The 10,011-nt window shown below is 46.1% G+C and overlaps 44 non-coding genes across 44 annotated transcripts; all 44 read left to right on the top strand.

The window, feature by feature from the left end:
* The first annotated feature begins 55 nt into the window (after positions 1-55).
* Positions 56-174, top strand: LOC148963050 (5S ribosomal RNA). The gene has a single exon (XR_016151275.1). It is a non-coding gene; the product is annotated as a 5S ribosomal RNA (ribosomal RNA).
* A 92-nt stretch (positions 175-266) lies between these two features.
* On the top strand, positions 267-385 carry LOC148963049 (5S ribosomal RNA). Its single transcript, XR_016153425.1, has one exon. It is a non-coding gene; the product is annotated as a 5S ribosomal RNA (ribosomal RNA).
* A 92-nt stretch (positions 386-477) lies between these two features.
* Positions 478-596, top strand: LOC148963048 (5S ribosomal RNA). The gene has a single exon (XR_016153156.1). It is a non-coding gene; the product is annotated as a 5S ribosomal RNA (ribosomal RNA).
* Positions 597-688: 92 nt separating this feature from the next.
* Positions 689-807, top strand: LOC148963047 (5S ribosomal RNA). The gene has a single exon (XR_016151274.1). It is a non-coding gene; the product is annotated as a 5S ribosomal RNA (ribosomal RNA).
* Positions 808-974: 167 nt separating this feature from the next.
* On the top strand, positions 975-1,093 carry LOC148963046 (5S ribosomal RNA). Its single transcript, XR_016151273.1, has one exon. It is a non-coding gene; the product is annotated as a 5S ribosomal RNA (ribosomal RNA).
* A 92-nt stretch (positions 1,094-1,185) lies between these two features.
* Positions 1,186-1,304, top strand: LOC148963045 (5S ribosomal RNA). Its single transcript, XR_016153408.1, has one exon. It is a non-coding gene; the product is annotated as a 5S ribosomal RNA (ribosomal RNA).
* A 92-nt stretch (positions 1,305-1,396) lies between these two features.
* On the top strand, positions 1,397-1,515 carry LOC148963044 (5S ribosomal RNA). The gene has a single exon (XR_016151272.1). It is a non-coding gene; the product is annotated as a 5S ribosomal RNA (ribosomal RNA).
* Positions 1,516-1,607: 92 nt separating this feature from the next.
* LOC148963043 (5S ribosomal RNA) lies at positions 1,608-1,726 on the top strand. The gene has a single exon (XR_016153394.1). It is a non-coding gene; the product is annotated as a 5S ribosomal RNA (ribosomal RNA).
* A 167-nt stretch (positions 1,727-1,893) lies between these two features.
* Positions 1,894-2,012, top strand: LOC148963042 (5S ribosomal RNA). The gene has a single exon (XR_016153198.1). It is a non-coding gene; the product is annotated as a 5S ribosomal RNA (ribosomal RNA).
* Positions 2,013-2,104: 92 nt separating this feature from the next.
* LOC148963041 (5S ribosomal RNA) lies at positions 2,105-2,223 on the top strand. Its single transcript, XR_016153208.1, has one exon. It is a non-coding gene; the product is annotated as a 5S ribosomal RNA (ribosomal RNA).
* A 92-nt stretch (positions 2,224-2,315) lies between these two features.
* On the top strand, positions 2,316-2,434 carry LOC148963040 (5S ribosomal RNA). The gene has a single exon (XR_016151271.1). It is a non-coding gene; the product is annotated as a 5S ribosomal RNA (ribosomal RNA).
* A 92-nt stretch (positions 2,435-2,526) lies between these two features.
* Positions 2,527-2,645, top strand: LOC148963039 (5S ribosomal RNA). Its single transcript, XR_016151270.1, has one exon. It is a non-coding gene; the product is annotated as a 5S ribosomal RNA (ribosomal RNA).
* A 92-nt stretch (positions 2,646-2,737) lies between these two features.
* Positions 2,738-2,856, top strand: LOC148963038 (5S ribosomal RNA). Its single transcript, XR_016151269.1, has one exon. It is a non-coding gene; the product is annotated as a 5S ribosomal RNA (ribosomal RNA).
* A 171-nt stretch (positions 2,857-3,027) lies between these two features.
* On the top strand, positions 3,028-3,146 carry LOC148963037 (5S ribosomal RNA). The gene has a single exon (XR_016151268.1). It is a non-coding gene; the product is annotated as a 5S ribosomal RNA (ribosomal RNA).
* Positions 3,147-3,238: 92 nt separating this feature from the next.
* LOC148963036 (5S ribosomal RNA) lies at positions 3,239-3,357 on the top strand. The gene has a single exon (XR_016151267.1). It is a non-coding gene; the product is annotated as a 5S ribosomal RNA (ribosomal RNA).
* Positions 3,358-3,449: 92 nt separating this feature from the next.
* LOC148963035 (5S ribosomal RNA) lies at positions 3,450-3,568 on the top strand. The gene has a single exon (XR_016151265.1). It is a non-coding gene; the product is annotated as a 5S ribosomal RNA (ribosomal RNA).
* A 92-nt stretch (positions 3,569-3,660) lies between these two features.
* LOC148963034 (5S ribosomal RNA) lies at positions 3,661-3,779 on the top strand. The gene has a single exon (XR_016151264.1). It is a non-coding gene; the product is annotated as a 5S ribosomal RNA (ribosomal RNA).
* Positions 3,780-3,871: 92 nt separating this feature from the next.
* Positions 3,872-3,990, top strand: LOC148963033 (5S ribosomal RNA). The gene has a single exon (XR_016151263.1). It is a non-coding gene; the product is annotated as a 5S ribosomal RNA (ribosomal RNA).
* A 167-nt stretch (positions 3,991-4,157) lies between these two features.
* On the top strand, positions 4,158-4,276 carry LOC148963032 (5S ribosomal RNA). The gene has a single exon (XR_016151262.1). It is a non-coding gene; the product is annotated as a 5S ribosomal RNA (ribosomal RNA).
* A 92-nt stretch (positions 4,277-4,368) lies between these two features.
* LOC148963031 (5S ribosomal RNA) lies at positions 4,369-4,487 on the top strand. Its single transcript, XR_016151261.1, has one exon. It is a non-coding gene; the product is annotated as a 5S ribosomal RNA (ribosomal RNA).
* A 92-nt stretch (positions 4,488-4,579) lies between these two features.
* LOC148963030 (5S ribosomal RNA) lies at positions 4,580-4,698 on the top strand. Its single transcript, XR_016151260.1, has one exon. It is a non-coding gene; the product is annotated as a 5S ribosomal RNA (ribosomal RNA).
* Positions 4,699-4,790: 92 nt separating this feature from the next.
* Positions 4,791-4,909, top strand: LOC148963029 (5S ribosomal RNA). The gene has a single exon (XR_016151259.1). It is a non-coding gene; the product is annotated as a 5S ribosomal RNA (ribosomal RNA).
* Positions 4,910-5,001: 92 nt separating this feature from the next.
* Positions 5,002-5,120, top strand: LOC148963028 (5S ribosomal RNA). The gene has a single exon (XR_016151258.1). It is a non-coding gene; the product is annotated as a 5S ribosomal RNA (ribosomal RNA).
* A 165-nt stretch (positions 5,121-5,285) lies between these two features.
* LOC148963027 (5S ribosomal RNA) lies at positions 5,286-5,404 on the top strand. Its single transcript, XR_016151257.1, has one exon. It is a non-coding gene; the product is annotated as a 5S ribosomal RNA (ribosomal RNA).
* Positions 5,405-5,496: 92 nt separating this feature from the next.
* Positions 5,497-5,615, top strand: LOC148963026 (5S ribosomal RNA). Its single transcript, XR_016151256.1, has one exon. It is a non-coding gene; the product is annotated as a 5S ribosomal RNA (ribosomal RNA).
* A 92-nt stretch (positions 5,616-5,707) lies between these two features.
* Positions 5,708-5,826, top strand: LOC148963025 (5S ribosomal RNA). Its single transcript, XR_016151254.1, has one exon. It is a non-coding gene; the product is annotated as a 5S ribosomal RNA (ribosomal RNA).
* A 92-nt stretch (positions 5,827-5,918) lies between these two features.
* Positions 5,919-6,037, top strand: LOC148963024 (5S ribosomal RNA). The gene has a single exon (XR_016151253.1). It is a non-coding gene; the product is annotated as a 5S ribosomal RNA (ribosomal RNA).
* Positions 6,038-6,129: 92 nt separating this feature from the next.
* On the top strand, positions 6,130-6,248 carry LOC148963023 (5S ribosomal RNA). The gene has a single exon (XR_016151252.1). It is a non-coding gene; the product is annotated as a 5S ribosomal RNA (ribosomal RNA).
* A 168-nt stretch (positions 6,249-6,416) lies between these two features.
* On the top strand, positions 6,417-6,535 carry LOC148963022 (5S ribosomal RNA). Its single transcript, XR_016151251.1, has one exon. It is a non-coding gene; the product is annotated as a 5S ribosomal RNA (ribosomal RNA).
* A 92-nt stretch (positions 6,536-6,627) lies between these two features.
* Positions 6,628-6,746, top strand: LOC148963021 (5S ribosomal RNA). The gene has a single exon (XR_016151250.1). It is a non-coding gene; the product is annotated as a 5S ribosomal RNA (ribosomal RNA).
* A 92-nt stretch (positions 6,747-6,838) lies between these two features.
* LOC148963020 (5S ribosomal RNA) lies at positions 6,839-6,957 on the top strand. Its single transcript, XR_016151249.1, has one exon. It is a non-coding gene; the product is annotated as a 5S ribosomal RNA (ribosomal RNA).
* Positions 6,958-7,126: 169 nt separating this feature from the next.
* Positions 7,127-7,245, top strand: LOC148963019 (5S ribosomal RNA). The gene has a single exon (XR_016151248.1). It is a non-coding gene; the product is annotated as a 5S ribosomal RNA (ribosomal RNA).
* Positions 7,246-7,337: 92 nt separating this feature from the next.
* Positions 7,338-7,456, top strand: LOC148963018 (5S ribosomal RNA). The gene has a single exon (XR_016151247.1). It is a non-coding gene; the product is annotated as a 5S ribosomal RNA (ribosomal RNA).
* A 92-nt stretch (positions 7,457-7,548) lies between these two features.
* On the top strand, positions 7,549-7,667 carry LOC148963017 (5S ribosomal RNA). The gene has a single exon (XR_016151246.1). It is a non-coding gene; the product is annotated as a 5S ribosomal RNA (ribosomal RNA).
* A 92-nt stretch (positions 7,668-7,759) lies between these two features.
* LOC148963016 (5S ribosomal RNA) lies at positions 7,760-7,878 on the top strand. The gene has a single exon (XR_016151245.1). It is a non-coding gene; the product is annotated as a 5S ribosomal RNA (ribosomal RNA).
* Positions 7,879-7,970: 92 nt separating this feature from the next.
* Positions 7,971-8,089, top strand: LOC148963015 (5S ribosomal RNA). Its single transcript, XR_016153155.1, has one exon. It is a non-coding gene; the product is annotated as a 5S ribosomal RNA (ribosomal RNA).
* A 92-nt stretch (positions 8,090-8,181) lies between these two features.
* Positions 8,182-8,300, top strand: LOC148963014 (5S ribosomal RNA). Its single transcript, XR_016151243.1, has one exon. It is a non-coding gene; the product is annotated as a 5S ribosomal RNA (ribosomal RNA).
* Positions 8,301-8,465: 165 nt separating this feature from the next.
* LOC148963013 (5S ribosomal RNA) lies at positions 8,466-8,584 on the top strand. The gene has a single exon (XR_016151242.1). It is a non-coding gene; the product is annotated as a 5S ribosomal RNA (ribosomal RNA).
* A 92-nt stretch (positions 8,585-8,676) lies between these two features.
* LOC148963012 (5S ribosomal RNA) lies at positions 8,677-8,795 on the top strand. Its single transcript, XR_016153406.1, has one exon. It is a non-coding gene; the product is annotated as a 5S ribosomal RNA (ribosomal RNA).
* Positions 8,796-8,887: 92 nt separating this feature from the next.
* LOC148963011 (5S ribosomal RNA) lies at positions 8,888-9,006 on the top strand. Its single transcript, XR_016153197.1, has one exon. It is a non-coding gene; the product is annotated as a 5S ribosomal RNA (ribosomal RNA).
* Positions 9,007-9,098: 92 nt separating this feature from the next.
* LOC148963010 (5S ribosomal RNA) lies at positions 9,099-9,217 on the top strand. The gene has a single exon (XR_016151241.1). It is a non-coding gene; the product is annotated as a 5S ribosomal RNA (ribosomal RNA).
* Positions 9,218-9,384: 167 nt separating this feature from the next.
* Positions 9,385-9,503, top strand: LOC148963009 (5S ribosomal RNA). The gene has a single exon (XR_016151240.1). It is a non-coding gene; the product is annotated as a 5S ribosomal RNA (ribosomal RNA).
* A 92-nt stretch (positions 9,504-9,595) lies between these two features.
* On the top strand, positions 9,596-9,714 carry LOC148963008 (5S ribosomal RNA). Its single transcript, XR_016151239.1, has one exon. It is a non-coding gene; the product is annotated as a 5S ribosomal RNA (ribosomal RNA).
* A 92-nt stretch (positions 9,715-9,806) lies between these two features.
* Positions 9,807-9,925, top strand: LOC148963007 (5S ribosomal RNA). Its single transcript, XR_016151238.1, has one exon. It is a non-coding gene; the product is annotated as a 5S ribosomal RNA (ribosomal RNA).
* Positions 9,926-10,011: the final 86 nt, after the last annotated feature.

The raw sequence follows: 10,011 nt of genomic DNA, 5'->3' as shown, positions 1-10,011 counted from the left end.
TTTACTACCCTAATGTTCTAACCATTCAAATAGCCCAATTTTGGCAGCAGATTTTGCTTACGGCCATACCACCTTGAGAACGCCCGAACTCGTCTGATCTCGGAAGCTAAGCAGGGTCGGGCCTGGTTAGTACTTGGATGGGAGACCGCCTGGGAATACCAGGTGCTGTAAGCTTTATTGTTGGATGGGAGACCTAGTAAGCTTTACATGGTTTACTACCCTAATGTTCTAACCATTCAAATAGCCCAATTTTGGCAGCAGATTTTGCTTACGGCCATACCACCTTGAGAACGCCCGAACTCGTCTGATCTCGGAAGCTAAGCAGGGTCGGGCCTTGTTAGTACTTGGATGGGAGACCGCCTGGGAATACCAGGTGCTGTAAGCTTTATTGTTGGATGGGAGACCTAGTAAGCTTTATATGGTTTACTACCCTAATGTTCTAACCATTCAAATAGCCCAATTTTGGCAGCAGATTTTGCTTACGGCCATACCACCTTGAGAACGCCCGAACTCGTCTGATCTCGGAAGCTAAGCAGGGTCGGGCCTGGTTAGTACTTGGATGGGAGACCGCCTGGGAACACCAGGTGCTGTAAGCTTTATTGTTGGATGGGAGACCTAGTAAGCTTTATATGGTTTACTACCCTAATGTTCTAACCATTCAAATAGCCCAATTTTGGCAGCAGATTTTGCTTACGGCCATACCACCTTGAGAACGCCCGAACTCGTCTGATCTCGGAAGCTAAGCAGGGTCGGGCCTGGTTAGTACTTGGATGGGAGACCGCCTGGGAATACCAGGTGCTGTAAGCTTTATTGTTTAAAAAAAAAAAAAAAAAAGAGTCAATGAAATGGTTCAAAAATCCTAAATTGTCTTTTTTCCCCCTCAAAATGCCTGAAATCGTCTCTGAGTTTCTTCAGAAAGCCTGAAAGAGTCTCTTTTTTTTTCTTCAAATAGCCCAATTTTGGCAGCAGATTTCGCTTACGGCCATACCACCTTGAGAACGCCCGAACTCGTCTGATCTCGGAAGCTAAGCAGGGTCGGGCCTGGTTAGTACTTGGATGGGAGACCGCCTGGGAATACCAGGTGCTGTAAGCTTTATTGTTGGATGGGAGACCTAGTAAGCTTTATATGGTTTACTACCCTAATGTTCTAACCATTCAAATAGCCCAATTTTGGCAGCAGATTTTGCTTACGGCCATACCACCTTGAGAACGCCCGAACTCGTCTGATCTCGGAAGCTAAGCAGGGTCGGGCCTGGTTAGTACTTGGATGGGAGACCGCCTGGGAATACCAGGTCCTGTAAGCTTTATTGTTGGATGGGAGACCTAGTAAGCTTTATATGGTTTACTACCCTAATGTTCTAACCATTCAAATAGCCCAATTTTGGCAGCAGATTTTGCTTACGGCCATACCACCTTGAGAACGCCCGAACTCGTCTGATCTCGGAAGCTAAGCAGGGTCGGGCCTGGTTAGTACTTGGATGGGAGACCGCCTGGGAATACCAGGTGCTGTAAGCTTTATTGTTGGATGGGAGACCTAGTAAGCTTTATATGGTTTACTACCCTAATGTTCTAACCATTCAAATAGCCCAATTTTGGCAGCAGATTTTGCTTACGGCCATACCACCTTGAGAACGCCCGAACTCGTCTGATCTCGGAAGCTAAGCAGGGTCGGGCCTGGTTAGTACTTGGATGGGAGACCGCCTGGGAATACCAGGTTCTGTAAGCTTTATTGTTTAAAAAAAAAAAAAAAAAGAGTCAATGAAATGGTTCAAAAATCCTAAATTGTCTTTTTTCCCCCTCAAAATGCCTGAAATCGTCTCTGAGTTTCTTCAGAAAGCCTGAAAGAGTCTCATTTTTTTTTCTTCAAATAGCCCAATTTTGGCAGCAGATTTCGCTTACGGCCATACCACCTTGAGAACGCCCGAACTCGTCTGATCTCGGAAGCTAAGCAGGGTCGGGCCTGGTTAGTACTTGAATGGGAGACCGCCTGGGAATACCAGGTGCTGTAAGCTTTATTGTTGGATGGGAGACCTAGTAAGCTTTATATGGTTTACTACCCTAATGTTCTAACCATTCAAATAGCCCAATTTTGGCAGCAGATTTTGCTTACGGCCATACCACCTTGAGAACGCCCGAACTCGTCTGATCTCGGAAGGTAAGCAGGGTCGGGCCTGGTTAGTACTTGGATGGGAGACCGCCTGGGAATACCAGGTGCTGTAAGCTTTATTGTTGGATGGGAGACCTAGTAAGCTTTATATGGTTTACTACCCTAATGTTCTAACCATTCAAAAAGCCCAATTTTGGCAGCAGATTTTGCTTACGGCCATACCACCTTGAGAACGCCCGAACTCGTCTGATCTCGGAAGCTAAGCAGGGTCGGGCCTGGTTAGTACTTGGATGGGAGACCGCCTGGGAATACCAGGTGCTGTAAGCTTTATTGTTGGATGGGAGACCTAGTAAGCTTTATATGGTTTACTACCCTAATGTTCTAACCATTCAAATAGCCCAATTTTGGCAGCAGATTTTGCTTACGGCCATACCACCTTGAGAACGCCCGAACTCGTCTGATCTCGGAAGCTAAGCAGGGTCGGGCCTGGTTAGTACTTGGATGGGAGACCGCCTGGGAATACCAGGTGCTGTAAGCTTTATTGTTGGATGGGAGACCTAGTAAGCTTTATATGGTTTACTACCCTAATGTTCTAACCATTCAAAAAGCCCAATTTTGGCAGCAGATTTTGCTTACGGCCATACCACCTTGAGAACGCCCGAACTCGTCTGATCTCGGAAGCTAAGCAGGGTCGGGCCTGGTTAGTACTTGGATGGGAGACCGCCTGGGAATACCAGGTGCTGTAAGCTTTATTGTTTAAAAAAAAAAAAAAAAAAAAAGAGTCAATGAAATTGTTCAAAAATCCTAAATTGTCTTTTTTCCCCCTCAAAATGCCTGAAATCGTCTCTGAGTTTCTTCAGAAAGCCTGAAAGAGTCTCTTTTTTTTTTCTTCAAATAGCCCAATTTTGGCAGCAGATTTCGCTTACGGCCATACCACCTTGAGAACGCCCGAACTCGTCTGATCTCGGAAGCTAAGCAGGGTCGGGCCTGGTTAGTACTTGGATGGGAGACCGCCTGGGAATACCAGGTGCTGTAAGCTTTATTGTTGGATGGGAGACCTAGTAAGCTTTATATGGTTTACTACCCTAATGTTCTAACCATTCAAATAGCCCAATTTTGGCAGCAGATTTTGCTTACGGCCATACCACCTTGAGAACGCCCGAACTCGTCTGATCTCGGAAGCTAAGCAGGGTCGGGCCTGGTTAGTACTTGGATGGGAGACCGCCTGGGAATACCAGGTGCTGTAAGCTTTATTGTTGGATGGGAGACCTAGTAAGCTTTATATGGTTTACTACCCTAATGTTCTAACCATTCAAATAGCCCAATTTTGGCAGCAGATTTTGCTTACGGCCATACCACCTTGAGAACGCCCGAACTCGTCTGATCTCGGAAGCTAAGCAGGGTCGGGCCTGGTTAGTACTTGGATGGGAGACCGCCTGGGAATACCAGGTGCTGTAAGCTTTATTGTTGGATGGGAGACCTAGTAAGCTTTATATGGTTTACTACCCTAATGTTCTAACCATTCAAATAGCCCAATTTTGGCAGCAGATTTTGCTTACGGCCATACCACCTTGAGAACGCCCGAACTCGTCTGATCTCGGAAGCTAAGCAGGGTCGGGCCTGGTTAGTACTTGGATGGGAGACCGCCTGGGAATACCAGGTGCTGTAAGCTTTATTGTTGGATGGGAGACCTAGTAAGCTTTATATGGTTTACTACCCTAATGTTCTAACCATTCAAATAGCCCAATTTTGGCAGCAGATTTTGCTTACGGCCATACCACCTTGAGAACGCCCGAACTCGTCTGATCTCGGAAGCTAAGCAGGGTCGGGCCTGGTTAGTACTTGGATGGGAGACCGCCTGGGAATACCAGGTGCTGTAAGCTTTATTGTTTAAAAAAAAAAAAAAAAAGAGTCAATGAAATGGTTCAAAAATCCTAAATTGTCTTTTTTCCCCCTCAAAATGCCTGAAATCGTCTCTGAGTTTCTTCAGAAAGCCTGAAAGAGTCTCTTTTTTTTTTCTTCAAATAGCCCAATTTTGGCAGCAGATTTCGCTTACGGCCATACCACCTTGAGAACGCCCGAACTCGTCTGATCTCGGAAGCTAAGCAGGGTCGGGCCTGGTTAGTACTTGGATGGGAGACCGCCTGGGAATACCAGGTGCTGTAAGCTTTATTGTTGGATGGGAGACCTAGTAAGCTTTATATGGTTTACTACCCTAATGTTCTAACCATTCAAATAGCCCAATTTTGGCAGCAGATTTTGCTTACGGCCATACCACCTTGAGAACGCCCGAACTCGTCTGATCTCGGAAGCTAAGCAGGGTCGGGCCTGGTTAGTACTTGGATGGGAGACCGCCTGGGAATACCAGGTGCTGTAAGCTTTATTGTTGGATGGGAGACCTAGTAAGCTTTACATGGTTTACTACCCTAATGTTCTAACCATTCAAATAGCCCAATTTTGGCAGCAGATTTCGCTTACGGCCATACCACCTTGAGAACGCCCGAACTCGTCTGATCTCGGAAGCTAAGCAGGGTCGGGCCTGGTTAGTACTTGGATGGGAGACCGCCTGGGAATACCAGGTGCTGTAAGCTTTATTGTTGGATGGGAGACCTAGTAAGCTTTATATGGTTTACTACCCTAATGTTCTAACCATTCAAATAGCCCAATTTTGGCAGCAGATTTTGCTTACGGCCATACCACCTTGAGAACGCCCGAACTCGTCTGATCTCGGAAGCTAAGCAGGGTCGGGCCTGGTTAGTACTTGGATGGGAGACCGCCTGGGAATACCAGGTGCTGTAAGCTTTATTGTTGGATGGGAGACCTAGTAAGCTTTATATGGTTTACTACCCTAATGTTCTAACCATTCAAATAGCCCAATTTTGGCAGCAGATTTTGCTTACGGCCATACCACCTTGAGAACGCCCGAACTCGTCTGATCTCGGAAGCTAAGCAGGGTCGGGCCTGGTTAGTACTTGGATGGGAGACCGCCTGGGAATACCAGGTGCTGTAAGCTTTATTGTTTAAAAAAAAAAAAAAAGAGTCAATGAAATGGTTCAAAAATCCTAAATTGTCTTTTTTCCCCCTCAAAATGCCTGAAATCGTCTCTGAGTTTCTTCAGAAAGCCTGAAAGAGTCTCTTTTTTTTTTCTTCAAATAGCCCAATTTTGGCAGCAGATTTCGCTTACGGCCATACCACCTTGAGAACGCCCGAACTCGTCTGATCTCGGAAGCTAAGCAGGGTCGGGCCTGGTTAGTACTTGGATGGGAGACCGCCTGGGAATACCAGGTGCTGTAAGCTTTATTGTTGGATGGGAGACCTAGTAAGCTTTATATGGTTTACTACCCTAATGTTCTAACCATTCAAATAGCCCAATTTTGGCAGCAGATTTTGCTTACGGCCATACCACCTTGAGAACGCCCGAACTCGTCTGATCTCGGAAGCTAAGCAGGGTCGGGCCTGGTTAGTACTTGGATGGGAGACCGCCTGGGAATACCAGGTGCTGTAAGCTTTATTGTTGGATGGGAGACCTAGTAAGCTTTATATGGTTTACTACCCTAATGTTCTAACCATTCAAATAGCCCAATTTTGGCAGCAGATTTTGCTTACGGCCATACCACCTTGAGAACGCCCGAACTCGTCTGATCTCGGAAGCTAAGCAGGGTCGGGCCTGGTTAGTACTTGGATGGGAGACCGCCTGGGAATACCAGGTGCTGTAAGCTTTATTGTTGGATGGGAGACCTAGTAAGCTTTATATGGTTTACTACCCTAATGTTCTAACCATTCAAATAGCCCAATTTTGGCAGCAGATTTTGCTTACGGCCATACCACCTTGAGAACGCCCGAACTCGTCTGATCTCGGAAGCTAAGCAGGGTCGGGCCTGGTTAGTACTTGGATGGGAGACCGCCTGGGAATACCAGGTGCTGTAAGCTTTATTGTTGGATGGGAGACCTAGTAAGCTTTATATGGTTTACTACCCTAATGTTCTAACCATTCAAATAGCCCAATTTTGGCAGCAGATTTTGCTTACGGCCATACCACCTTGAGAACGCCCGAACTCGTCTGATCTCGGAAGCTAAGCAGGGTCGGGCCTGGTTAGTACTTGGATGGGAGACCGCCTGGGAATACCAGGTGCTGTAAGCTTTATTGTTTAAAAAAAAAAAAAAAAAAGAGTCAATGAAATGGTTCAAAAATCCTAAATTGTCTTTTTTCCCCCTCAAAATGCCTGAAATCGTCTCTGAGTTTCTTCAGAAAGCCTGAAAGAGTCTCTTTTTTTTTTCTTCAAATAGCCCAATTTTGGCAGCAGATTTCGCTTACGGCCATACCACCTTGAGAACGCCCGAACTCGTCTGATCTCGGAAGCTAAGCAGGGTCGGGCCTGGTTAGTACTTGGATGGGAGACCGCCTGGGAATACCAGGTGCTGTAAGCTTTATTGTTGGATGGGAGACCTAGTAAGCTTTATATGGTTTACTACCCTAATGTTCTAACCATTCAAATAGCCCAATTTTGGCAGCAGATTTGGCTTACGGCCATACCACCTTGAGAACGCCCGAACTCGTCTGATCTCGGAAGCTAAGCAGGGTCGGGCCTGGTTAGTACTTGGATGGGAGACCGCCTGGGAATACCAGGTGCTGTAAGCTTTATTGTTGGATGGGAGACCTAGTAAGCTTTATATGGTTTACTACCCTAATGTTCTAACCATTCAAAAAGCCCAATTTTGGCAGCAGATTTTGCTTACGGCCATACCACCTTGAGAACGCCCGAACTCGTCTGATCTCGGAAGCTAAGCAGGGTCGGGCCTGGTTAGTACTTGGATGGGAGACCGCCTGGGAATACCAGGTGCTGTAAGCTTTATTGTTTAAAAAAAAAAAAAAAAAAAAAGAGTCAATGAAATTGTTCAAAAATCCTAAATTGTCTTTTTCCCCCTCAAAATGCCTGAAATCGTCTCTGAGTTTCTTCAGAAAGCCTGAAAGAGTCTCTTTTTTTTTCTTCAAATAGCCCAATTTTGGCAGCAGATTTCGCTTACGGCCATACCACCTTGAGAACGCCCGAACTCGTCTGATCTCGGAAGCTAAGCAGGGTCGGGCCTGGTTAGTACTTGGATGGGAGACCGCCTGGGAATACCAGGTGCTGTAAGCTTTATTGTTGGATGGGAGACCTAGTAAGCTTTATATGGTTTACTACCCTAATGTTCTAACCATTCAAATAGCCCAATTTTGGCAGCAGATTTTGCTTACGGCCATACCACCTTGAGAACGCCCGAACTCGTCTGATCTCGGAAGCTAAGCAGGGTCGGGCCTGGTTAGTACTTGGATGGGAGACCGCCTGGGAATACCAGGTGCTGTAAGCTTTATTGTTGGATGGGAGACCTAGTAAGCTTTATATGGTTTACTACCCTAATGTTCTAACCATTCAAATAGCCCAATTTTGGCAGCAGATTTTGCTTACGGCCATACCACCTTGAGAACGCCCGAACTCGTCTGATCTCGGAAGCTAAGCAGGGTCGGGCCTGGTTAGTACTTGGATGGGAGACCGCCTGGGAATACCAGGTGCTGTAAGCTTTATTGTTGGATGGGAGACCTAGTAAGCTTTACATGGTTTACTACCCTAATGTTCTAACCATTCAAATAGCCCAATTTTGGCAGCAGATTTTGCTTACGGCCATACCACCTTGAGAACGCCCGAACTCGTCTGATCTCGGAAGCTAAGCAGGGTCGGGCCTGGTTAGTACTTGGATGGGAGACCGCCTGGGAATACCAGGTGCTGTAAGCTTTATTGTTGGATGGGAGACCTAGTAAGCTTTATATGGTTTACTACCCTAATGTTCTAACCATTCAAATAGCCCAATTTTGGCAGCAGATTTTGCTTACGGCCATACCACCTTGAGAACGCCCGAACTCGTCTGATCTCGGAAGCTAAGCAGGGTCGGGCCTGGTTAGTACTTGGATGGGAGACCGCCTGGGAACACCAGGTGCTGTAAGCTTTATTGTTGGATGGGAGACCTAGTAAGCTTTATATGGTTTACTACCCTAATGTTCTAACCATTCAAATAGCCCAATTTTGGCAGCAGATTTTGCTTACGGCCATACCACCTTGAGAACGCCCGAACTCGTCTGATCTCGGAAGCTAAGCAGGGTCGGGCCTGGTTAGTACTTGGATGGGAGACCGCCTGGGAATACCAGGTGCTGTAAGCTTTATTGTTTAAAAAAAAAAAAAAAAGAGTCAATGAAATGGTTCAAAAATCCTAAATTGTCTTTTTTCCCCCTCAAAATGCCTGAAATCGTCTCTGAGTTTCTTCAGAAAGCCTGAAAGAGTCTCTTTTTTTTTCTTCAAATAGCCCAATTTTGGCAGCAGATTTCGCTTACGGCCATACCACCTTGAGAACGCCCGAACTCGTCTGATCTCGGAAGCTAAGCAGGGTCGGGCCTGGTTAGTACTTGGATGGGAGACCGCCTGGGAATACCAGGTGCTGTAAGCTTTATTGTTGGATGGGAGACCTAGTAAGCTTTATATGGTTTACTACCCTAATGTTCTAACCATTCAAATAGCCCAATTTTGGCAGCAGATTTTGCTTACGGCCATACCACCTTGAGAACGCCCGAACTCGTCTGATCTCGGAAGCTAAGCAGGGTCGGGCCTGGTTAGTACTTGGATGGGAGACCGCCTGGGAATACCAGGTCCTGTAAGCTTTATTGTTGGATGGGAGACCTAGTAAGCTTTATATGGTTTACTACCCTAATGTTCTAACCATTCAAATAGCCCAATTTTGGCAGCAGATTTTGCTTACGGCCATACCACCTTGAGAACGCCCGAACTCGTCTGATCTCGGAAGCTAAGCAGGGTCGGGCCTGGTTAGTACTTGAATGGGAGACCGCCTGGGAATACCAGGTGCTGTAAGCTTTATTGTTGGATGGGAGACCTAGTAAGCTTTATATGGTTTACTACCCTAATGTTCTAACCATTCAAATAGCCCAATTTTGGCAGCAGATTTTGCTTACGGCCATACCACCTTGAGAACGCCCGAACTCGTCTGATCTCGGAAGCTAAGCAGGGTCGGGCCTGGTTAGTACTTGGATGGGAGACCGCCTGGGAATACCAGGTGCTGTAAGCTTTATTGTTTAAAAAAAAAAAAAAAAAGAGTCAATGAAATGGTTCAAAAATCCTAAATTGTCTTTTTTCCCCCTCAAAATGCCTGAAATCGTCTCTGAGTTTCTTCAGAAAGCCTGAAAGAGTCTCTTTTTTTTTTCTTCAAATAGCCCAATTTTGGCAGCAGATTTCGCTTACGGCCATACCACCTTGAGAACGCCCGAACTCGTCTGATCTCGGAAGCTAAGCAGGGTCGGGCCTGGTTAGTACTTGGATGGGAGACCGCCTGGGAATACCAGGTGCTGTAAGCTTTATTGTTGGATGGGAGACCTAGTAAGCTTTATATGGTTTACTACCCTAATGTTCTAACCATTCAAATAGCCCAATTTTGGCAGCAGATTTTGCTTACGGCCATACCACCTTGAGAACGCCCGAACTCGTCTGATCTCGGAAGCTAAGCAGGGTCGGGCCTGGTTAGTACTTGGATGGGAGACCGCCTGGGAATACCAGGTGCTGTAAGCTTTATTGTTGGATGGGAGACCTAGTAAGCTTTATATGGTTTACTACCCTAATGTTCTAACCATTCAAAAAGCCCAATTTTGGCAGCAGATTTTGCTTACGGCCATACCACCTTGAGAACGCCCGAACTCGTCTGATCTCGGAAGCTAAGCAGGGTCGGGCCTGGTTAGTACTTGGATGGGAGACCGCCTGGGAATACCAGGTGCTGTAAGCTTTATTGTTTAAAAAAAAAAAAAAAAAAAAAAGAGTCAATGAAATTGTTCAAAAATCCTAAATTTTCTTTTTTCCCCCTCAAAATGC

Source organism: Pimephales promelas (assembly GCF_988280905.1).
Source record: "Pimephales promelas chromosome 3 unlocalized genomic scaffold, fPimPro1.hap1.1 SUPER_3_unloc_1, whole genome shotgun sequence".
Classification (NCBI taxonomy): domain Eukaryota; kingdom Metazoa; phylum Chordata; class Actinopteri; order Cypriniformes; family Leuciscidae; genus Pimephales; species Pimephales promelas.
Note: the sequence above shows the minus strand (reverse complement) of the source record. Positions and strands in the feature narration are given on the sequence as shown.